This window comes from Equus przewalskii, chromosome 5, assembly GCF_037783145.1.
Source record: "Equus przewalskii isolate Varuska chromosome 5, EquPr2, whole genome shotgun sequence".
Classification (NCBI taxonomy): domain Eukaryota; kingdom Metazoa; phylum Chordata; class Mammalia; order Perissodactyla; family Equidae; genus Equus; species Equus przewalskii.
This window is the reverse complement of record NC_091835.1, coordinates 57,137,960-57,161,964: the sequence shown is the minus strand read 5'-3', so window position 1 is coordinate 57,161,964 and position 24,005 is coordinate 57,137,960. Positions and strand designations below refer to the sequence as shown.

Here is a 24,005-nt window from a genome sequence, read left to right as displayed (position 1 = left end):
AAAGATTTTTAAAATCCAATCTTTTTCTTTTAACTACTAAGGCATCAAGTTCATTTACATTTAATGAAATTAGTTACATAAAAATCTACCATCCTGGTTTATGCTATCTTTTACTTCCTCTTCTTTTTTTCCTTCTTTAGGATTAATTTTATTATTTTTCTACTAGTTTGGAGGTTACACAGTCTACTTGGTTTTGGGATGTGGTTTTTGTTTTTTGTTTTTGGGTGATGGTTACCCTATAAATTGTGATGTGATTACTTAAATTACAACGTCTAAAGTTAATCAATATCTTTATCTCCTCCAGAAGATGGACCTGTCATATATTTTAATATTATTTTGGATGTTTTTCTTTTAAACTTCATTAAATATGATCATTGTTTTATGGTTGATATTTGTTTAGATTTATCCAAACATTTACGACCTTTTTTACTCTTTCGTTCTTCTTCTACCTTAGACCTTTCAGCTAGGATCACTTTCCTTCTGGCTAAGATTTTTCTATCTTGGAGACTCAGTTTTATTTGTCTGAAAATTATTTTATTTTGCCTTTATTCTTGAAAGATATTTTCACTTAGCTTAGAATTTCAACTTGTCAGTTACATACTCTCAGCACATTGACGATAACATTTCATTGTCTTGTGGATTGCAGTGTCCCTAAACCAGGAGCCACTAACTCTGCTCCTTTGAAGAACATCTCTTCTCCCTCCTGCAATTTTATGATAGACTCTTTCCCATTGTTCTGCAATTTCACTATTTTGGGCCTAAGTATGAAAATCTTTTATATGTACATAAAATCATAGCCTGAAAAAAACATATACAAAGCAAGGACTGACCAAATCACCAGAAGAAACAGGTAAATCTATAATCACAGTGGAGGAGTTTAACATATCTCTTTAGTAATTGACAGAAAATATTCAGCAAGAACATAGAGGGGTTTTTCCTATATGATTTACAAAATTTGACATAATGGAAACTAGAACCCTATCTACAACTGCAAAAACACATTCTGTTTAAGCATACCTGAAACTTTTATTAAGTGAAGATGTATAAGGCAATCTCAACAAGGCAAATCTCAACAAGGTTCACAAAATTGAAATCACACATATGACATTCTCTGACTATAATACTATTAAGTTATAAATAGACCATAAAGTGATAACTAGAAAATCTCCTCCATTAGAAGAGATTAAGAAAGACATAAATTAAGAATTCAGAATGAAAATTTTAATGTATCAAACCAAATGATTATAAAAATATTACAAATGGCAAATGTGTGATGCAGCTAAGTAGTAGAGAGAAATGCAGGGCTGGCCTGGTGGTGCAGCAGTTAAGTTCACACGTTCCACTTTGGTGGCCTGGGGTTCTCTGGTTTGGATCCCGGGTGTGGACATGGCACTGCTTGGCAAGCCATGCTGTGGCAGGTGTCCCACATATAAAGTAGAGGAAGATGGGCACAGATGTCAGCTCAGGGCCAGTCTTCCTCAGCAAAAAGAGGAGGATTGGCAGCAGATGTTAACTCAGGGCTAATCTTCCCCCCAAAAAAAACAAAAAAAAGAAAGAAATGCTTAAACTTAAAAGTTTATATTAGGGAAAAAAACAAAAAATCTACAAGTAAACATCTACAATAAATCAGTGTAGTGGAGGAAGAAGTTTCCCTTGACCCTCTAGGGTCCCTGGAGGGTTTGAAAATTAAACTGACAAAGACAGATTAACAGGAGAAAAGCATACAAATGTGTTTAACATAAGTGCAATGAAGTGCAATAGAATGGACTAGAATATAAGAGAAAAGAATAGAATATGAAATCTCAGAGTGTATTGCAAGATTATCCTGCAATTATCTTGTGAAATTTTTGTTTTGTCACATATTATAAAAGAAAATGGACTCTCTCTTGCTAACTGAGACCTAAATTCTTTTGTGTTGACCCCAGGTCAATTTCTCAGGAGAAATGGAAACTTGAGCAATGTATATGTAATCCTTAATCCCTAACTTGTGACAGTTTGTTTTGCAACTGACATTTTTACCTGTTATGCTGATTAAGATAAAGACAAAGACAGACTGACGCCAGTGGTCAAACCACCAGACCATGTCTGCAGACTCTGTTTTTCATCACCAGTCACTATGGAATTTGGACTGAGGCCAACATCCTGTGGTTTCAACTTGTGTAATCTTTTCCCTGCCCTTCCCCCTTGGAACACCCATTCGAGACCTTCTTGGATTGGTGCTTCCTCAACCTGCAGACAGGAACTGGATCAGATAAACTTCAACTTTCCTTGAACCTCTGACTGTTAGCGTTCTCTTCCGAGTTAACATATTTGGTGTCAGAAGTGGGATCTGTGACCCTTCTGCTCTTTTCCTGTCGCTGCGTAACACCAACATAAGGCACATGCACAAGACTGCTGTGCTCAGTTGTCTTCTAGGTGGCTCTGAGAGATTTCAGATAAAGAGTCCACAGTCCTGAACCTCTCGCCTTTGTCAAGTTTCAAGATTGTTTCATCCAGAGAAAGTGCCTTTTTGTTTTTGGTCATAAGGATGCCTACAAATTTTCAGAACCATGAAGCGATGCTTTCTTAGGTGAGTGCCGTGGGGAACCCTTACTCTGGTCTTCTTTGGCAGAAATGCCTCCTTCAGGTACTCCATCTGGATACACGTAGAAAAAATATGGAAATGTTAGCTGTAAATGGCTAGATCTTTGGACCAAGATAACCTGGGATGATTTAAAATTACAATGGCCTCATTGGGGTTCTTTTGACATTCCTAAATTGGTTTACTTGTGCACACAAATGGAACAATGAAAATATCTTCTTTTCTTTATACAGTTGTCACCTTGCATGGAAAAACAATGCTATATTACAATACTCACAGTCTTTGAATTCGGCTGGAAATTTAACTGAGTGTTGCATTTGCTACTTCCTTCCCTCTGGGTTGTTTTCTGGGTGTAATGATCCCTTGGTTATTCCCATTACTAATTTTCCTCTATATCGAGGTATAAGGTTATGTTCCAAACCAGCTTTCAGTTATCTAGTTCAGTTGGTTCCTTTCACTTCTGCAGCTCCCTGTTTTTTCTTGACTAACCCTAAATTTGATCCTTTTCTGACATCCTCAGCAAAATGAGCCTGGCATCTACCTCTGTGAAGGCTTCAGTTATGGTGCCACTTGGTCAGGATATTGTAAAAACCATACCTACTTTTCCTAGCCTATATCCCTCCCATATTTAATATCTAAGTGTTTCAACCAAATTAATAAAGATCACGACACTCCAGTATGTACAAAGATAAGACAAAGAAAAAAATATATTCTCAAGGGTCAGCCACACCTCTATTTGTAATTACCCTGAAGGGACACTCACTTTGCCTCTTTCTGATGCCTAGTTTCAAAATCTTATGGCCTCATTACCGGTAAATGCGTCTATAAAGCTTAAAGAAGATACTGGAATTTTATGTGCTCCCTCTGGATGTATCTTTGTGGACAGAGAGGACAGGCATGGGGTTTCCACTGCCTACATTCCTGGCATATAGAAGACACCTGTTTCTTTGTCCATTTAACCACACCATTTGTAATTTTACAATCTGACCCTTATTTTGCCTCTAGTTCTTGGGGGAAAAGACAGGTTCTGTCTATTGTAGATGATTTTTCTGACGACAATCCTGCCAACTATGAAGACAACAGGTGTGGTCACTTTCTTTCTTTCTTTCTTTTTTTTGAAGGTTTAAGAGGCACTTTGTTCTTCAATCACGTCGTATTTTAATGGGTACACAGTGTTTTCACTTGGCATCAATTATGAGTTGATTTTGAAGCAATTCAATATTACACCAGCTGGGATGATTACTGATCTCTCCATTCCTTTGGGGTGACTCTGCCAACGGGGGAAAGGCTCCATTCTATTCCAGTTTGTGTTACTACGTATGCCCATACAGCAACACAAAAAGTGGCTCCACTAGCTAATACAGCATTACCATATTTGTCATAGAAATCAGGCATCTGCTTCTGGTGGCTCTGCCTTGCCACTGTTTCCTGAATGCTTCAAACTAGGAGACAACTTAGTGCGTTTTTGGCCAGGGAAAACATCTTAAAGCTGAAGTCAGAACTGCAACAACTACAGCTGCTGGTTTGTTGCAACTTCATGTCAAGTACCCTTGTAAAGAGCTGTGGTCACTTTCAACGGTGTAATTTCCTGGGAGGAGTGAACCCTATTGAAGGGGCTGGGTTAGGAGGACTATTGTGATCCTGGCTGGAGATCAGTACAACCTGGAATGAATACATGACAAGAGACCTCTCCCGGACTGTGAGTAGGATAGCCCAGTGTATAGCCTGAGCCACCTATGCCCAACAAAAATCTTTAGATTCTTAGGCACAGGTCATTATGGATAATAGAATAGCTTTAGGTTATTTGCTAGCTGCTCAAGGAGGAGTATGTATTGTGGTTAACACCTGCTGTTGTACTTGGATTGATACCTCCACTCAGATAGAACTAGAAATTTCTAAAATTTTAAAATTAGCCAAATTCTTACAAGGTCAGTCCATTCCTTGATCCCTTAATTGGTTTAACTTCCATTTTCTGAGCTGTTCAGTTGGTTACCTGCTGGTTTGGGTTCACTACTGCCCTCAGGAGGTCAGCTTGTCATAGTAATAATAATTATATGCATGGGATTATGGATTATTATTGAAGTAATAATGATGTGCATCTCACATTGCTTATGTACCACATCTGCTAGAGTTATGCTAATGCAACGATTTGCTGCGTCTAATGTTATATATACTGATGTATAATGAGATCCCTTCCTCCTTGAGAAACCGTATAGAGGATTTGCCATAATTGGCTCTGATGCCTCTGACATAGGCAGAGAGTAAGTCCCACCGTGGGACATCATGGAACGGGAGCGGGCTAGCTGCCACTCTGGCCTCAAAATGGGACAATTAATCTAATTAAGCCCCATAATTGATCATTTGATCTGCCTATAGGCAGGCATCGATCAAAAGGGGAGAATATTAAATATTATAAAAGAAAATGGACTCTCTCTTGCTAACTGAGACCTAAATTCTTTTCTGTTGACCCTAGGTCAGTTTCTCAGGAGAAATGGAAGTTTGAGCAAGGTATATGTAACCATTAATCCCTAACTTGTGACATTTTGTTTTGCAACTGACCTTTTACCAATGTTCCTGTTATGCTGATTAAGATAAAGGCAAAGATAAACTGACGCCAGTGGTCAGACCACCAGACCATGTCTGCAGACCCTGTTTTTTGTCAACGGTCACTATGGAATTTGGACTGAGGCCAACATCCTGTGGTTTCTGCCTATATAATCTTTTCCCTGCCCTTCCCCCTTGAAATACCCACTCAAGACCTTGGATCGGTGCTTCCCCAACCTGCAGGCTGTAACTGGATGAGATAAACTTCAACTTTCCTTGAACCTCTGACTGTTAGTGTTCTCTTCCAAGTTAATAGTCTCCACTGGGTGGTGATATAAAATTGAAATTTAGCTATGGGTTTCAATCAAAGTTATAAAATATTAACTTAAAAAAGCCCCCTAAATAAACCCACATCGACTTAGGGGTTAATGGAGGAAGGGGTCTTGACAATATAGAGCCTAAAAAGAACAAGATTCTACTGAGGATATGACCCACATGTATATTTCACAGGTGAAACTATAACTGGAGGTAAGGTGACAAGAGATTTTCACATACTGAGGTATATGGGGTGACCATTCAGGTTCAAAACTGATTTGGCTTGATCTAAAAAGCCTGACTTATGGCCTGTGAAACATACATATACATCTGCTATAACCATTAAAGTAAGGAATGCACTCTCTTAAAATAAGAATGCATGCTTCCCCTCCTACGCCCTATTGGTAGTACCCGCCTGGATTAGTCTCTTTCCAGACATCAGGGTCCTGTTGACCTGCTAATTTGCAATTAAATACCTCTTTGAAACTTTGATGAAAATGTATCCTGGGTGTGTTTAATGTATATTCTTTGTTCTAAAAAGATAAAAGACTGTGAAAACCACGCTTCTCTGGAATGCTTTCTAAATCCTTCCCAGGTTATGATTCTCACTCTGGCTCAAGTAAACTCATCTTATTTCTCTTGTCTATAGAATGGTCATCGGTTGTTTTGCGTCAACAAAGGTCATGGAGACAGTGAGAGGGAAAGTCAGGATGAAACATTAAACTGCAAAATCATTAGCAATTATTGGTGTCCTATGCAAGAGTTGCCTAAACAATAGGGAGACTTTACAAAAGATCATGCAAACCAACTCTCACCGCTGAGAATGAAAGCAGGAGTCAAGACAACAGGCATTGTGCCAGGCAATCAAAGATGTACTTTAAGATGTATATTCATCAGTTAGCTGTTACTTTTAACTATGAAGAATGAACAAGTGTTAAAACTGATCATCCAACTACGATATTTCATCATCACCAGTGAGTTAAGGGCTTTCTGAGTATTTGCCCTTCATCACCATAGCCCTCCCTGACTTTGTCTGACTCCACTAAATCTAGCCTCCTTCTTATAATCAGGGTGATTCTTCTAGTTTAGATTCAAAACAACAAATCTGATTGTGTGTGTGATATTGTGATTTATAATAAGAAATATACATTTTGCCTTTGTCCACTGTTTCTGGCAAAATCCTTGTAATTTCCAATATAAAAGCCATAGGGGCATCTTTTATTATACCTGGTTGTCTTCCCAGTTCCTGAAATAGCTCCAGGGCAATGAAGGTTAAATGGGTGTCTTTTGTTATTCATACAACAATCTCCTTTCAATCGCACCTGAGTTCATGTTAATGAGGCACCTTTTGGAAAGCCCCTAAGAGGTTGCCAGAGGAACCAACCACATGATTAGAGGCTTGGAATTTTCAGTGCCACCCCACCCCCCATCTCTGAGGAGGGGAGAGGGGCCGAAGGTTCAATCAAACACCAATTAATCAGTTGTGCCTATATAATGAAGCCCGAACTACACGGTTGGAGAGCTTCTAGGTCAGACACGTGGAGGTGCTAGGTTAGTGGCATTCTAGAGAGGGCCTGGAAGCTCTGCACACTTTTCTACCTTCCCCATATACCTTCCCCTCTGTATCTCTTCTTCTGGCTGTTCATCGGTGTCCTTTCCTATTCTTTGTAATAAACTGGTAATGCAGTAAGTCAACTGTTTGCCTGAGTTCTGTGAACTGCTCTAGCAAATTGATCAAATCCGCAGAAGGGATAGTGGGAACTCCAGTTTACAGCTGGTTGGTCAGAAGCACAGATGACAACCTGGACTTGCTGTTGAAGTTTGAAGAGGGGGTGAGGGGACAGTCTCGTGGGACTGAGCCCTTAACCTGTGGGATCTGACGCTGTCTCCAGATAGATAGTGTCAGAATTGAGTTAAATTGTAGGACACCCAGCTGGCGTCGCAGAATTGCTTGGTGTGTGGAAAACCCACACATCTGGTGTCAGAAGTGTTGTGAAGTGGGGTGTTCTGAGTACTAGAATGCTCTGAGTACTCAAAAATTATTGTGTGTAAAATAAATGAAAATAGAGTTTTCCTTTACAGTCAGACTTCACTTTAAACCTTTTCCATCACTAATAGGGAAAAGAGATTTGAAGCTCCATAGCACCATATACAAGGAAGACTCTTCATAAGCTCTCCAACCTCTCAGATAGCTGATAGTCTTCCAGAGCACTCTTCCCACTTTTCCTTATCCGTCAAGACTCATTCTCGCTTATCATCTCTTGGAAGCCTTCCTCAAACCCTCAAGGGCAGAGGTGACTGAAATTCCACTAGGGGAGCTTTAGGGTGGAAATCTGTTTGGGCCAGTTGGATTGCCTAAGGGATTTATTTTGAAATGTCATTTGCAAAAGATGGACACTGTTTTTTTCTTAAAAGAAATAGTATACTTTCCAAAAAGAAGGAATGGTAAGTGTGAGGTTTCTGAAATGGGAGCAATCTTGATATTGGGGAGTAAATTTAAATTCTGTGAGAAAACAGAAGACATCCAAGTGTCACTTTCCATTTGATACTGCTTCTGAATGTAGAATGAAATAAAATAGATGTAAAAGGAAATCATAGGATGTTGATGTGTTTATCCAGCATAAAGCTGAAACTCATCACCAGGCATCCATGGTCCTCCTCCTTCACCCACACTCCAGCTGTACCATTCAGCTGAAAGGCACCACTCTGATACAGACCCATCTCCCCTCTCCCACAACCCCACACAACACATTTCTTCACCCTCCTAATTTCAAAATCAATTTAGTAAAAGTTCACTCCAAAATAGTAATTCAATAATAGTTGCTTAAAAAGAAAATAGAATTGACCCTGGTTACTCTGCTTTAGGATCTTCAATTAAGACAGCTAAAATACAAAGAAATCCACCATGAAACAGAGACTATCGATAGAACCAGTGAAATAATTGTTCATATAAGGTACAAGTGATGACCTAAGCTATAAATATGAAAGTGTGAAATGAGTGTCAGGTTAGTATTCTAAAACCCCTCTGCATGAATGTGAAATATTCTGCTAATCACCTAATTGATTTCTGTCTTGAAAGGTCATATAATGCAATGGCAATAATATAAAGAAAAATAAACAAGACAGTGTACATCAATAAAGATATCTTCTAAGGAAGTTTCTATTGACATTTAACATTGATTGTCTATGTTAAAGACTATTTTACTTGAGGTGGATTTTGGAGAGGCTAGTGGAGATTAGGGCTCTGCCAAATTGCTTCTTTATGAAGATAATTTGCAATCATTTACTTTTATATGAAGAAAATCTGCCTTCTGCTGATGATACCAGCTCGACACGAGCTTGATATAAGGGAAGCCATTTTGTAGAAAGTGAGCCATATTGTAACTACATACAACCCCTAAATAATTAACTCAGCTGGACATATTCTGGCTTGCACACAGGCTAGAAAATAAATAACTGAAATATACAGAAAACTGTGTGCATTTTGATTTAGGACCCCTGCTTAGCTTTATACCGCCCAGCTGGAGTGAGATGATAACTTTGTTCTTTTGAGTTCCTTAGGAATGCGATGACCCTGGGAAAGAGATTCTGTCCTGGCATCCGTCATGGATGACAGCTGAAAGGTCTGGTGTGGCGTCCCCAGTCTACAGCACCAGATGGTCAACATTCCCAACCCCTTCCTCTACAGCCCACTAGCCCTATATAACTGCTTCAGGATTCTGTATCCCCCTTAAGATGGTTCTTTAAGACCCTAGTCCACCATTTTCTGATCAGCTAGCTCATCACTTAATAAAAGTCCTTTCTCTACCACCATCTTGCCTCTTGATGGATTGGCTTTTGTCTTGCAGCAAATAGATTTTGCCTTTTGCACAGTAACACTGAGACTGGGAATTCTTTAATGACAGGGATGGCTTTGTCTTACTCTTCTTTGTTTCCCCAGCAGATATTCAATAAATATTGACTTGAGCTAACTCTTATTTGGGGAGTAGCATTATAGTAGCACAGTGTTGAGGTAGTGGAAAATGATCAATATTGCATTCTGAAGGATGCTAGAGTCAAAGCTTGGAGCATGAATCAGTCACTGTAGAAACCCTGAGGAGAGGGACGAAAATGAGGGAAGTCCAAAGCAGTGAGAGCTTTAGCAATCTGCCCTGGAAGACTACAGGATAATTAGCACCCTAGATTTATATATTAGCTCTATAATGAGATTACCCAGCCCTATAGTGGAATTAACCTGTCATTTTCCTGGACTAGCCAGGAATTTTCCTTAAGGTATAATTAAGGGAACTGCCTTCAGCAACTCCCTTGTTTCCTTAACAATACTAGGCCACATCTCCTGGTCTGTTTCTTTTTTATTGACTAGATCGGGGGTCAGTAAACTATCCAGTCTATTTTTAGTTTTTTACCTTAACCTGGCTTTACCTTTTTAAATGGCTGAAAAAAAAATCTAAAGAACAATAATATTTAATGATCTATGAAAATTATATGAAACTCAAATTTCAGTGTCCACAAATGGTTTTATTTGAATATAGTCATGCTCATTCACTTACGTATTACCTATTATCAGCTATGTATAAATTGTAGCTTTTGGGCTACGGTTGAGTACTTCCAATGGACACTGTATGGCCCACAAAGCTGAAAATATTTATTATCTGGCCCTTTAAGAAAAAGTTTGCTGACCAGATTAACCCACCCATAAATAGGTCAGTGAGAAGGTACTAGGTCAGCCAGGTAAACATTACAAAAGACAAAGTTTGCAAGTTTTCTTTGGTGCTTTTGCAATAAGAAGGATGCTTTAAACAGACTTCAAGCACCCAGTTCCCTTTAACAAACCTTTTCTATTTCAGCCTGAGACCATTAAATATTTGATCACCTAGCTGCCTTTATGCTAACTGTGCTTTGCTTTGTAGGTAGGTCAGTCTGCAAAGACAACCTTCATATCATAAGGTATCTGAGTGTAGTATTTCCCCTTCCTCTCACTGTGCTTTTACCTTGTAAATGAATGATGGAGCCTCTGATTGTGATTGGCTTCCTGTATAACTTGAGTGCTGGGAAAGAATGTGCTCCTCTTACAGAACTGAGCCTTCTGAGCTCAATGTAATTGTAAATTAATACGTTGACTTTCTAGCTTTTTAAGATAAACCAATAGCCTACTTAAGATAGATCCATTTTTAAGAGATGGACTCACTCTTGGCGAACTCAGGACAGTACCTGGAACATCTTAACTCAGTTAATGGAGACTTCGGAGAGGAAGTAACGCCTGGGCTGAGCCTTCAGGAATGGATAGGGAATCTGGAAAAGAAGGACGCTACTGGGAGTGGAGGAGGTGAAGGCATGAACAAGGCAGAGACCCAGAGAACATTATAGTTTGTGCAAGAAACTATATGCAGTTTAATGAAACTGTGGAGACGAGCATGGGCCAGATCAAGAAAGTCTTTGGACGCCATTCTAAAGAGTTTTACCTTTGACATTTTTAGGATAGTGCTGGAGAGTCATTGAAACTACCACTAACTAACATTTATTGAGCACAGCACTAAGTGTCTTACGTTCTTTAAGTCATTTAATGTTTTCGGTGATGCAGTGCATAGATAGTTTTATTATGCCCATATAATGCAAAAACTAAGGCTTAGAGTGATTAAATAATTGTTCCCCGACCAGGCAGCGATTAAATGGCAGAACAAGGATTTAAACTGAATTCTAACTCCAGAGGCCTTGTTCAATAGAAGCCCTGTGAAATAACGGCAAGCCCATATACTTTAAAAGAAACTCATGCAAACAATTGCCACCCATTCTTTCTGCCTTGATTTCCAGGCTAGACTTTGAAGAATTATTCTCTACCCTCCTGGCCTTGACAACAGCACAAAAGCCCTTTTCATATGATGTGAATCTTCTTGACGGGAATCACACAATTGCCAAGTTTGGGCAAATTTATGTTTCACAAAGTTTGTTTCCATCCTGCCACTGATTGACGATAACCTCAAAGATGGGAAATGTCCCATTTATCTTTTGCCTTTCACTTACTTCTTCATCAAGCTCCACCCAAAAGGCTTCTACTCTTAAATACAGCCAAGGTTTGAAGACTTCAAATTAGATAGGAAAGGGAACGATAGTGTCTTAAGTGGCTTAACGGGATCAATTTTCATCTAAAAGGACTGGGTAACTCCCTTTACTAGTCCATAAATTCCTCTTTTAGGATTCTGTCTGTGAAAGTATTTATGTAAAGTACAGTAGACACTTGAAACTTTTAGATTTACCTTCCTGGTTTGACAAAAGTCATTAGAAATGCACTGTTAGGGCCGACCCGGTGGAACAGCAATTAAAGTTCGCACATTCCAATTCAGCCCTGGGTTCACTGGCTCGGATCCCGGGTGTGGACATGGCACCGCTTGTCACGCCATGCTGTGGTAGGTGTCCTGCACATAAAGTAGAGGAGGATGGGCGTGGATGTTAGCTCAGGGCCAGTCTTCCTCAGCAAAAAGAGGAGGATTGGCAGCAGTTATCTCAGGGCTAATCCTCCTCCTCAAAAAAAAAAGTATTTATCATTATATGTTACCTTTTTTTGGTAATTTATTTATTTATTTATTTGAGGAAGATTAGCCCTGAGCTAACATCTGCTGCCAATCCTCCTCTTTTTGAGAAATGAGGAAGACCGGCCCTGAGCTAACATCCATGTCCATCTTCCTCTACTTTATAGGTGGGACACCTACCACAGCATGGCTTGCCAAGTGATGCCGTGTCCACACCTGGGATCCGAACCAGCCAACCCTGGACCACCGAAGTGGAACATGTGAACTTAACCGCTGTGCCACTGAGCTGGCCCCTGTAGGTTACTATTAAGATCAAGGAGAGGCTTGCTTGAATTGGAATTGATGCTGGTGGTGTCCAGGGCAGGCCATCCCAGAATGTGCCACTTTGGCATGTGGATTATTTTGAGCTGAAGACAACCAAGGCCCAAAAGACTCAGGAAGAGCTTTTCACCTTCCCCTTAACTGCCTAAAAGAACTTATTTATTTATTTATTCTTTAGATCCAATAGGATCTTTTCTGTGTGTGTGAGGAAGATTGGCCCTGAGCTAACATCCATGCCCATCTTCTTTCACTTTATATGTGGGATGCCTGCTACAGCATGGCTTACCAAGCAGTGCTATGTCCGCACCCGGGATCTGAACCGGTGAACCCTGGGCCACCTAAGCAAAACGTATGAACTTAACCACTGTGCCACTGGGCAGGCCCTGCCTAAAAGAATTTAGACAGAGAGCCTGGTCCAGGAAGAGAGCTATCACCAGAGATAACTACAAAGAGTATGGGCTAGGTATGGTAAACTGGGGGGAGCTCAGCAAAGCCTGTTTGATCAAAGTCCTGTTTGTGTCCCAGTGTCTCTGCATGGCATGACAAATATTTGTCTATGAAACATTTTCTCTTCCCATCTTCCTGTGAATTGTCTTCCTTACCCTTTGAAACTCCAGACCCCTACTCCCATTCCTTAGCTCAGGATAGCATATAAGCCTCAATTGCCCAACTTACCCTTGGGTCTCATATTTTTATGGGGGTCCCATACATAAGAAATTAAATTTGTTTTTCTCACGTTAATTTGTCTTATGTCAATTTAATTATTAGACCAGCTAAAGAACCTAGAAGAGTAGAGGGAAATTTTTTCCAGTCCTACAATGCCGTTGTAGAAGATATCTTAATGTATTCAGGGACTCATTTGAAAAATATTTGTAAATATTTCCAACTCTGAGTCAGACTTGAGATTGGGTACAGTTTCCTCCCATAATGCCAATGGGAATTAGAAATTCAGTAAAGGGGCTGGCCCCGTGGCCAAGTGGTTAAGTTCTCGTGCTCCGCTTCAGCGGCCCAGGGTGTTGCCAGTTCGAATCGTGGGTCCGGACATGGCACTGCTCATCAAGCCATGCTGAGGTGGCATCCCACATGCCACAACTAGAAGGACCCACAACTAAAAATACACAACTATGTACTGGGGGGCTTTGGGAGAAAAAGGAAAAATAAAATCTTTAAAAAAAAAAGAAATTCAGTAAAGATATCCCAACACTCTTCAGTCTCTACCTTATTTAGATCTTAGATAATAATATGAAACTGAAACCAACATCTTTCCCTGTCTTTGTGTTAAATAATTATGGAATGAATCATTCTTTCCTGCTTTTGTGCTAAACAATACTAGGATCAAGCAAAAAGAACTAAGCTACTCTCTCCAAGAAATACTTACTCATAGAAAATAAAACTCTGAACCAACTAAAATGGCTTATTCATCAAGCTTACTGGGCAATACTTAGCTCAAGACCCTTATCTGGTTCTTCTAAACAATTTAAAACTACTATGGGTACACTTTGTCTAATCCCATTCACTCTCTGCTTTCTGAGGCCCATCATAGAATCACCCTGTGATGGCCTAAAATCCTATAAATATGGTCTCCTGACTTTTTCCTTTTGAGACATTACTAAGTCTCTGTTAAAGCGGTGTCTTTCCTTACTGCAGTAAACCTAATAGACTTAGCTTTGCTGGATCGTTGGGGTTTTTGGTGGTCTTTTAGGAAGCAGATTACAAATTAAGGAGGAAAGTCCTGATTTTACACAGGTAATTTGCCTGCATCTTGCTCCTTCCCTCCCAAAGGAAATACTCTCCTGGTCCCATCCTCCTGATTTTCATGTTAGTCACTCCCTTGCCTTTCTTTATAATTTTTACAATTTACGTTTGTACGTTGTAAAATAGAGAGGGAAAAAACCTTTTAATGAGAATTATGATATAAAGTAATTGGCAGTTGGTTCCCTGCACCCCAGAACTCCCAGCAAGCTAACTATATAGACGAACCTGGTCATTTCATTGTTCTGGCAATAACAAGACGCCAACTCTTATGCAGTTCAATTTTGGGGAACGATTTGTCATGCATTAAGGAAGACTTTACTGTTACGTTTTTATTGTGAAACAGTGAGTACAGCAAGAACAGAACTATCTGGATAAGAAAAATGCAATATTGCCACTGCTTGGTAAAAGCTCCTAAGGCAGAACTGAGTGTCTTCTAAGAGTTTATAAGAACTTTCATCTGAGGCAGTTTGAAGACAGGGTCATGAGTCTTGAAGAACATGCACAGGCTTGTAGTGTAGGTCCAGGAATGGACATCCAGCAGGAATACGGTCAGAGAGTGTGGAATGTTCTGTATTTTCTATTTCTAGTTAACAGTGGCCTACAGCTAGGACTCAGCAGTAGATCAAATCAGAACACCTCTGTGAGGGGAAATGAAGGTTCTCAGATGATCCAGGCAGCGAGGGAGAAGGGGCAAGTGACACAAATAAGTCAAGTGCAGAGAAGATTCTGACTTCAGATTAAACATGGCAGTGGGTATCCTGGAGATGACGTTCTCACATGTCTGTTTCTAGAGTTACATCGCTCCCAATCTGGACCAGTTGCCTTTTACACTTGACACCTGGTTTTCTCCTGTGATTTTCTTTCACTTTCATCTCGGGCATTCCCTTTGCCTCTCTCTCGTTTCTTAGATTTGTTACCTTCTTCTTTCTTAGTTTTCTCATTTTGGTGACACATATCCTCCAGCAGTTTCTTTAGGAAGAGTAAATGGAAAATATTTTTTTACTCTTTGCAAGTCTTTGTATCCACCAGCGCTTGTCTGATAATTTGGTTGAACAGAGTTCTCTGTTGGAATAGATTTTCTTCAGAATTTTTAAAGCGTTGCTGAACTGTCTTCTAGCTTCTCAATGATGGGGTTCAGGATGCACTACCCCAAAATAGGGTGCCTTGGCATATTGACTATCTTAAGCTGAAGGAGTTTGAGAAAACAGCAGAAGCAGGAAGGTCCGTCCGACATTCCCCGCCTTGTCCTTCTTCCCCAAAAGCAGGAGATAAATCTCCCCTACTAAGGGATCCTCTCTGTACCAGGAAGAGGAGAGACATTCGTATCACCAGCGACTGAGAATTCAGGGCCTCAAAAACTGTATAAACAATCCTGCTACTTCTTTACCTTTTACTACCCATAGCCCAAACCGCTTTGTCTTGTCAATTCTTTACCAATTTGTTTCTTTGTCTAAAAGGCATAAAGGCTTCCTGCTCTGGTGGCTTCTTTGGGTCTTCATTCTGTTATGAAGGCTCCCACTGACATGTAAAAGTTCTATTCACTTTTCTCCTGTTAATCTATGTTTGTCAGTTTAATTTTCAGACCCAGCCAGAGACCCTAAGAGGGTGGAGGAAAACTTTTTCCTCCCTTCCACCACATTGCTGTTGAGAAGTCCAACGCAATTCCAATTCCTATTTCTCCTTTTTGTCCCCCATTCCTCCCCATCCCCTTCTTGGGAAGCCCAAGAATCTCCTCTTTTGTCCTAAATGTTTCAAATTTCACAATCATATGCTTCGGGGTAGAACAAATTTAATCTGTTAGGAGGGATCTTTCAATTCAGAAATTTGTGTCCTTCAGTTCTGGGAATTTTCCTTGAATTATTTCATTGTTGATTTCTTCCTCTCTGTTTTTTCCCTCCAGGAAATCCCATTATTTGGCTGGGGAACATCATAGACTGGTTTAATTTTCTTATCTTTTTTCTCCTATTTCATATTTCCTTGCCTTTTTGTTGTTCTTTCTGCACGATTTCCTCCATTTTATCTTTCAATTCTTCCTTAAGTTTTCATTTCTTATCATATTTTTAACTTCCAAAAGTTCCTTTTTGTTTTATGAAAGTTTTGCTTTTTAAAAATAATGTCCTATTCTTGTTTTAAGGATGCAATATCTTCTCTCACCTCTCTCAGGATGGAGAAATGGAAAACTACAGAAACAACAACTCAAAAAAAAGAAAAACTGCACAGAAACCACAGTTTGCAAAACAGATCAACTATTTCAGCAACAGCTCATCTTGGGCCCATGTGTTCGGGAAAGATAAAACCACAGACCTTTTCACAAACAGCCTCACCTAGCCTATCAAGTAGTCAAAGACTCAGCTCACTTGCATATTCTGACCAATTCTTTCCTGTCCTAGCCCTAGCTTCCTGCCTGACCCTCCCCCCACTCTTGCTAACTTCCGCCCTGAAACCATCCTTTGACAAACTCCTCCCCAACAAAACTTTATAAAGCTCAAGTGCCAAAGCTTCTTGAGAGTCCATTTGACCGATTTCATTTGGCCAGCATCTCCCTTGCCAGGCACATTTCTAATAAACCAAGCTTGGTGTTTATCTTAATCCTAACAGATGTTTTTGGTAGTCTCTTCCAGGAAGCTTTGACTGAGCAGAAATTATGTAAAGTTTTCTTTAATTTGTATATTCCGTTTTCTTCAAACTGCTTTTTCTGCTTGTTTGGTCTTTATCTCTCATGATAAAGATTCTCCTTAGAGTTCTGGTAATCTTTGGCTTTCTGCTCATGATTAAGAGTGAAGGACTATGGGGCTGGCTCAGTGGCTCAGAGGTTAAGTTCACACATTCTGCTTCAAGGGCCCGGGGTTCACTGGTTTGGATCCCGGGTGCAGACATGGCACTGCTCAGCAAGCCATGCTGTGGTAGGTGCCCCACATATAAAATAGAGGAAGATGGGCATGGATGTTAGCTCAGGGCCAGCCTTCCTCAGCAAAAAGAAGAGAATTAGTGGCAGATGTTAGCTCAGGGCTAATCTCCCTCAAAAAAAAAAGAAAAAGAGTGAAGGACTAAAGAGCTCATTGGAAGTTCTGAGTACATGGAGAGCTCTTGCATATTTTGAGTTTACTGTATGGCCATTTATTTGTTGGGTAATCCCAGATGTCAGTTTCTCTACTTCTGTCTTGGGCAGCACAGACTCTCCCAGAGAAAAGTGTACCAATCTCCTGCCTAGAGAGTAAAGACAGGGCTTCCATGCTTTGGGGACTGAACTGATGAGCACAATAGAGCAGGAGGTGGAGCAGGATGCGTATGTAAACCTCCATTTTTGCATGGTACCAATGTCCTCAACTGTGCCTGCTTTCCCCCAGTTCAGAGACGTTCATTTTTATCCTCCCCAGAGATTCCAATTTCTACTGGAGTCAGGGAGAAACAGGCAGCCAGTACCACGGAGTTAGGAAGAAGGTGGGGAGAGGATTCAGATCTGTGGGTGATTCTGTAATATAATCGGATCTGTTTTCAATTTTCTCCACTGTTGCCATAGAATTCAGCTTTCTCGGTTCTTCTGTTAGTTTGCAATCAGTTTGTTTTCCAGCTTCCCAACGTTTGTTGTTGCTGTTGTCCTCCTCATCTTTGTGCTTTCATGGTTTTTAGAAAATACCACTATTGTAGTTTTAAGGAGGGAACAAAATTAGATTGCTGTGTTCTATCCACCATCTTAACCCAGAATGTCTCTAACGCTTTTTTCATTAGCCATGTGGCCCTCCATAGGCATTCCACCAGAAACACATGTGCAGAGTCGATAGTTTTCTAAGGGCTGGTTCACTAATAGCCAAACTATTTTGGGGACATTTAGGCAGGTCTTATGATTAAGTAGTCAAATGGTTTGACTACTGAATGCTGAAGTCTGTTTCATATGCAAAATTAGATCAATGAAAGGTTCAGGAAATAGATGCAGCAGCTTCCTCTTTCAAAATTGTCCTCCTTGCATTTTCAGAATCACAAGTCAAAAGTGTTGTAGTTTCAAGAATGCACTGATACGAGGTGGGGGAAAAAGAAAGGAGAAAAGAGGGGAGAGGAAGAGAGGAAAAGAAGGAGGGAGAAGAACGACATTGAACCTGTAGATGGTGTAGGGGAAAGACATTCCCTCTACCCTTCTAGGTTCCATAGCTGGGTCTATGAAATAAACTACCAACAGGCAGCTTAACAGGAGAAAAGGCATACCGATTTATTCATTTTTACTATTACATGCACCAGGACATCACAGGAAATAAAGAGTGAGATTTGAGAGCTTATATACGGTCTATTACTAACAGGGGAAAGGGAGGGAGGATTGGGCCTCTTAGAGGAGAGTAAATGATTTTTAGGGAAGATGAACAGACCCTTAGAAGAAAAGATGGGAAATATGATAGTCTGTAACAAAGTTTGTCTGGATGTGGTACTGACTTCTGTCTCCACTCCTGCGATAGTCAATCTTCTCCGGTTGATGAAACTAGGCGGAGGGGATCTATGACGATGGAGTTCTTTTTGGAAGCTCTGTCTTTAGGCAGATAAGGCAAGTTCAAAGAAAGCCTTTTCCTGCATTTGCTGTTTTTCGAGTACCTTCAGCGCAAAATAACACTTATGCCACAGGCATATATTAGGGTGGCATATTCTGCCACCCTCCAAGGGCAAGCTGGCCTGTCCGCAGGCTCCTCACGCTATCTTGGCAGGCTCATCCATTCCAAGGTCTGGTCCCTAGTTTGGAAACTAAAATGGTAAATATATCCAAAGTTGATGGAACCAGAAACTCAAGAGTTTCATTTTTCTATTCTTTCATTAAAGAGTTAGCGTTCTCATATGTCAATCTTGGTGCTGTGTGCTGAGGATACAAAGGTGAAAAAACAGACATGATCCTAGCCCTTATGATGCACATGATCTATATGCAGAGATTTCTGCTTTTATATTTCTTACTTTACAGTGATAAATATCACTATTAACAAGCATGCCAGATGTGAATCTGAAAGCACATCATCTGCTTCTCCATCAAGTCAAACAGGTATTGAATCTCTCCCCTGCATGCTTTCCAGATTTAATGAGAATTTCTTGTTCTTCAGCTTCCCTTTTATAGATGCCCTACAAATCAGCTCAAGACTGTTAAAAACATTCCTTCCGTAGAGAGAGTGAAATACTATTCATCAGATCTCTGCTTTCTAGTTACAATGACATTCCAATCATGCCTTTCTGAGATTACCTAGTGCTGATCTTGATAGGAGTTGGGGTATTCCCAATCTCTTTTTTTTTTTTCAGTATTTAAGACGTGCAAACATATGTAAAGAATAGCTCAGCCGGCACAGGAATACCCACTATTTATCTACAGAGATAAATGATTGCCTATGCATTTAAAGCCCTGGTTTCTGTGCCTCCCCACCTTTAACTCTGGAACAGAGAATTACCTACCTTGAAGTTGATGTTCTATCATTCCATCAGATATTTGTAGAATTTCACAATATGCAAATGCATCCTTAAGCAAAATAGGAAATTGTTTTGTGTGGTTTTTACTTCATATGGTGGTGTCATACTCTACTCATTCCATTGCAGCTCTTTCTGTCGGATGAACAGTATATACCTAAAGATGAAAATGCAGACATAAGGTAAGCACATCTTCAAATTTACTGTATGTTATCAATATGTCCTTCAATATTGCTTTAGCAATTTGCAATCCCCATCACCCCTCTGTCTCATAGTATATAAGAGTTCCCCGTTTCTTCAAAATACCCCCCAAATATGGTATTGTCCAACATTAAAATTTTTTCTACAATGATGAGTTTAAAATTGAATCTGATTGCTGCTTTGATTTATATCTCCCTGATAATCAATGAGATCTTTTCGTACTTTATTGGCTATTTGTGTTCTCCACTTTTGTGAGTTGCATATCTACAAGAATGTAAGTTCCATGAGCACGAGAAATTTGTATTCCCAGCACCATGAGTAATGCCTAATACATTCTACGTATTCAATATATATTTTGTTGAATATTTGTTAACAAGTATATATAAATTGGCTGAATATTGTAGAAGAAGAAAAAGTTTTCCTTGAACCGTCTAGGGTCCCTGGCTGGATCTGACAGTTAAACTGACAAAAATAGATTAAAAGGAGAAAAACACACAAGCTTATTTAGTGTAAGTTTTATGTGACACAGGAGCCTTCATAAGAAAATGAAGACGCAAAGAAACAGTTAGACCTGAGTATTTTGTGCTAGGTTTGAGTGAAGAGTGGATAGTCGAGGAGAAATACGATAGGTAAGGAGTACGAGGTAATTGCAGTAAACTGGGGGACGCTGAGCAAGGCCTGTTTTTCAGGATTCTTCTTGGCATCCCTTTGTCTTTAGAGATAAAGACGCTCATTTCCTCCTGTATAGGGAGGGTCCCTCCCACATGAGGGTTTTATGACCTCTTTCAGGGGAGAAGGGCAAGGGAGGGAGGAGGCCAGGGTGACATTCCTGATTCTGCTGCTTTCTCAAACTCCTCCACCTTAAAATATTCTATATGCCAAGTTATCATATTTTGGAGTAGTATGTCCTGAACTCCAATTTCTTTTTTTTTTTTTTTTCCCCTTTTTCTCCCCAAAGCCTCCCAGTACATAGCTGTATATTTTAGTTGCTGGTCCTTCTAGTTGTGGCATGTGGGATGCTGCCTCAGCATGGCCTGATGAGCGGCGCCATGTCCACACCCAGGATCTGAACTGGTGAAACCCTGGGCCGCTGCAGTGGAGTGTGCGAACCTAACCACTCAGCCATGGGACCGGCTCCATGAACTTACCAATTTCAGTGTCAGTTTTTAGCTTATGCTCATTTTAAAAACCTGTCTTTTTCTTAAGAATTTGCTAGATTTTTTAATATGTTTTGAACACTAATCTTTTATGGGTATGTCTAGCAAATATCTTCTCTCAATTTATGGCTTATCCTTTCCTTTCTTTTTTTTTTTTTTCATTTTGGTGAGGGAGATTGACCCTGAGCTAATGTCCGCACCCATGATCTGAACCAGCAAAAACCTGCACGTGAAATTAACCACTCAGCCACGGGGCTGGCCCCTAATGGGAATATTTTAAATTCATGATTGAAAAATTTTACTGACGATAGAAGTATTTAGGCTTTTTATTTCTTCTTAAGTTTGGGTAAGTTATATTTTTCCCCCAAATTTCAACTTTTGGTTGAAATTTTAAAGTTATTTGTATAATTACTATTTAAGCATTGTTTAAATGTTTGCCAAATCTGCTATTACATTCCCCCTTTTTCTGATCCTAATATTAATTATGTGTGACTTTCCTATTTTCTTATTTCATTCTACCAGAGATTTGTCTATTTTCTTCATCTTTTCAAATAACCAGCTTTTGGCTCTGGAGATGCTTTTTATTTTGTCCTTGCTTTCTAGTTTGTTATTTTTTGCTCTTATTTACTTTTTCTACTTTTGTTTATTTATTCAGTTCTTTTTTTAACTCCTTAAGCCGATTAATTTCTAGCCTTCCTTATTTCCTAATATAAACATTTAGAACTAAGAAATTTTGTCCACATGCTGTTTTAGATGCATTCCAGAAGTTCTGATATTTGGTATTTTCACAATCGCTCAGTTTAAGATTTCTTCATTTCTATCATGATTTCTGCTTGGTCCCATGGGTTACTAAATGGTGCATTTTTAAGTTACCAAATAAAATTTAAGTTATCTTTTTATTAACTTTTAATTTACTTGCATTACAGTCAGAGATTGTGGCCAGCAGAGCTTTCTGAGTACTAGGCATTTTTACCCTCTTTTCTTTCTCTGGCCCCTTTTCCTTGAACTAAACCTGTCCTTCTTAACTCTCTCTTCCTCTGGGAGGAGAGGAGTCTGCAGGAGATTCTTATCTTCCTCTAACACCTGGTCACTAGCCCAACTGACAGGCGACATTTGCCTGAATCCTAGAGTGAGTGGAGTATAGGCTCAAATTGCAACTCACGCCGCATATGTGATTTTTAGCACACTATGCAGTGCATTGCTTGTAATAGTAGTAGATAGCATTTATGGAAGGCTGATCATGTGTTAGGGATAGTTCTAAGAAAGTTACATGCATTATCTTATTTAATTATCTCAATAATACTATTATTAACTCTCATTTTGCTAACAAGGAAATTGAGGCACCAAAAAATGACATAACTTTTCCTAAGTTACACGGCTTAAAATGGGAGCCCCTAGAGAAGAATCTGTGTTTGTCAGAGCCCAGAGACTATGCTATGTGAGCACTCAGAGGAGGTTTGTTGAACAAAGAATTCCCCTTTTTGGTAATTCATGGCCAAAATGAAGTTTATTGCCACTGAGCCATGCATTCACATAACACTCTTTATTATCACTTTACATAAATCCTTCAACACTTGTTGAAGATGCTCAGAAATTTGCAATTATCTTCCTTTTGGACTATTTCAACTCATCTATGAAGCAACAATGTGAAGAATTATATGATAGCTGCTACCTGTCTTTTAACATCAGTGTTTTGGTGTTACATGTTTTTCTGACAAACCAATAGACACCCTCAAACCACATCCTTCTTCTTAATGTTCCCTGTAAATGCTGTTAAAGCTCAAGAAACTGAATTCTCTAAATTGCTTAAGATAATTTGTAATCTCCACCAAAAGTTACTTTTTGTTGTTTCTTCTTGTCATAAATTTTTCCTTTTATTCACAGTAGATGTAATTTTCCACAATTACCTACACATATATTTAAACATTTTTTACTGCATATATATGTTCATGAGTATAAAAAGAAAAAAACCTGAATACATATTACACAGTACATTTTATTCCTCATTTTTCAAAGTTTGTGAGGATTTTCTTTTTTGGTGTCTCCTTCTTGAATTTAATGACAGTAAGGAATATTTGAAATTATCTTTTGATCTTAATTATCTACTATTTCTACCATAAAAATGAAAGAAAAACTTATAACGTAACAATATGCATGTTAAAATAATAAGGTTAATAATATTAATCATCTCCTTTTTTTATTGTGGCAAAATATACATAACATAAAATTTACTGTTTTAACTATTTTTTAAGTATAAAATTCAGTGGCACAAAGTATACTCACAATGTTGCACAACCAGCGTCACTGTCCCTTTCCAGAACTTTTTCAGCATTTCAAATTGAAACTCTTTATCCATTAAACAAGGGCTCCCTATTTCCCTCTCCTCCAGCACCTGGTAATCTCTATTCTACCTTCTGTCTCTATGAACTTGCCTGTTCTGGGTACCTCATGTAAGTGGAATCAGACAGTATCCATCCTTCTGTGTCTGGCTTATTTCACCTAGCACAATGTTTTCAGGTTCATCCATGTTGTAGCATGGATCAGAATTTCATTCCTTTTTAAGGCCAAATAAGATTTCATTGGATATATACCACCTTTTCTTTCTTTTTTTTTTTTTTTATTTATTTTTTTTATTAATGTTATGATAGATTACAAGCTTGTGAGATTTCAGTTGTACATTTTTGTTAGTCATGTTGTGGGTACACCACTTCCCCCTCCGTACCCTCCCCCCACCCCCCCTTTTCCCTGGTAACCACCGATCAGATCTCCTTCTCAATATACTAATTTCCACCTATGAGTGGAGTCATATAGAGATCGTCTTTCTCTGACTGACTTATTTCGCTTAACATAATGCCCTCGAGGTCCATCCACGTTGTTGTGAATGGGCCAATTTCGTCTTTTTTTATGGCTGAGTAGTATTCCATTGTGTATATATACCACATCTTCTTTATCCAGTCATCAGTTTCTGGGCATGTAGGCTGGTTCCACGTCTTGGCTATTGTAAATAATGCTGCGATGAACATAGGGGTGCAACGGACTCTTGAGATATCTGTTATCAGGTTCTTAGGATAGATACCCAGTAATGGGATGGCTGGGTCATAGGGTATTTCTATTTTTAACTTTTTGAGAAATCTCCATACTGTTTTCCATAGTGGCTGTACCAGTTTGCATTCCCAC

The 24,005-nt window shown here is 39.3% G+C and overlaps 2 long non-coding RNA genes and 1 pseudogene across 2 annotated transcripts in view; 1 reads left to right on the top strand and 2 right to left on the bottom strand.

Moving 5' to 3' along the window:
* Nucleotides 1-123: 123 nt before the first annotated feature.
* On the bottom strand, nt 124-19,627 carry LOC139083543 (uncharacterized). The gene is made up of 2 exons (XR_011540354.1): nt 19,459-19,627; nt 124-2,635 (listed from the first exon to the last, which is right to left on the bottom strand). It is a non-coding gene; the product is annotated as an uncharacterized lncRNA (long non-coding RNA).
* Nucleotides 2,183-24,005, top strand: part of LOC103563457 (uncharacterized) — an 82,971-nt gene continuing 61,148 nt past the window's right edge. Inside the window, exons 1-2 of the long non-coding RNA XR_011540353.1 lie at nt 2,183-2,569; nt 19,600-19,652. This is a non-coding gene — a long non-coding RNA (uncharacterized lncRNA). The remainder of the gene's footprint in view (nt 2,570-19,599; nt 19,653-24,005) is intronic.
* LOC103540888 (cytochrome c oxidase subunit 7B, mitochondrial pseudogene) lies at nt 3,665-4,063 on the bottom strand (annotated as a pseudogene).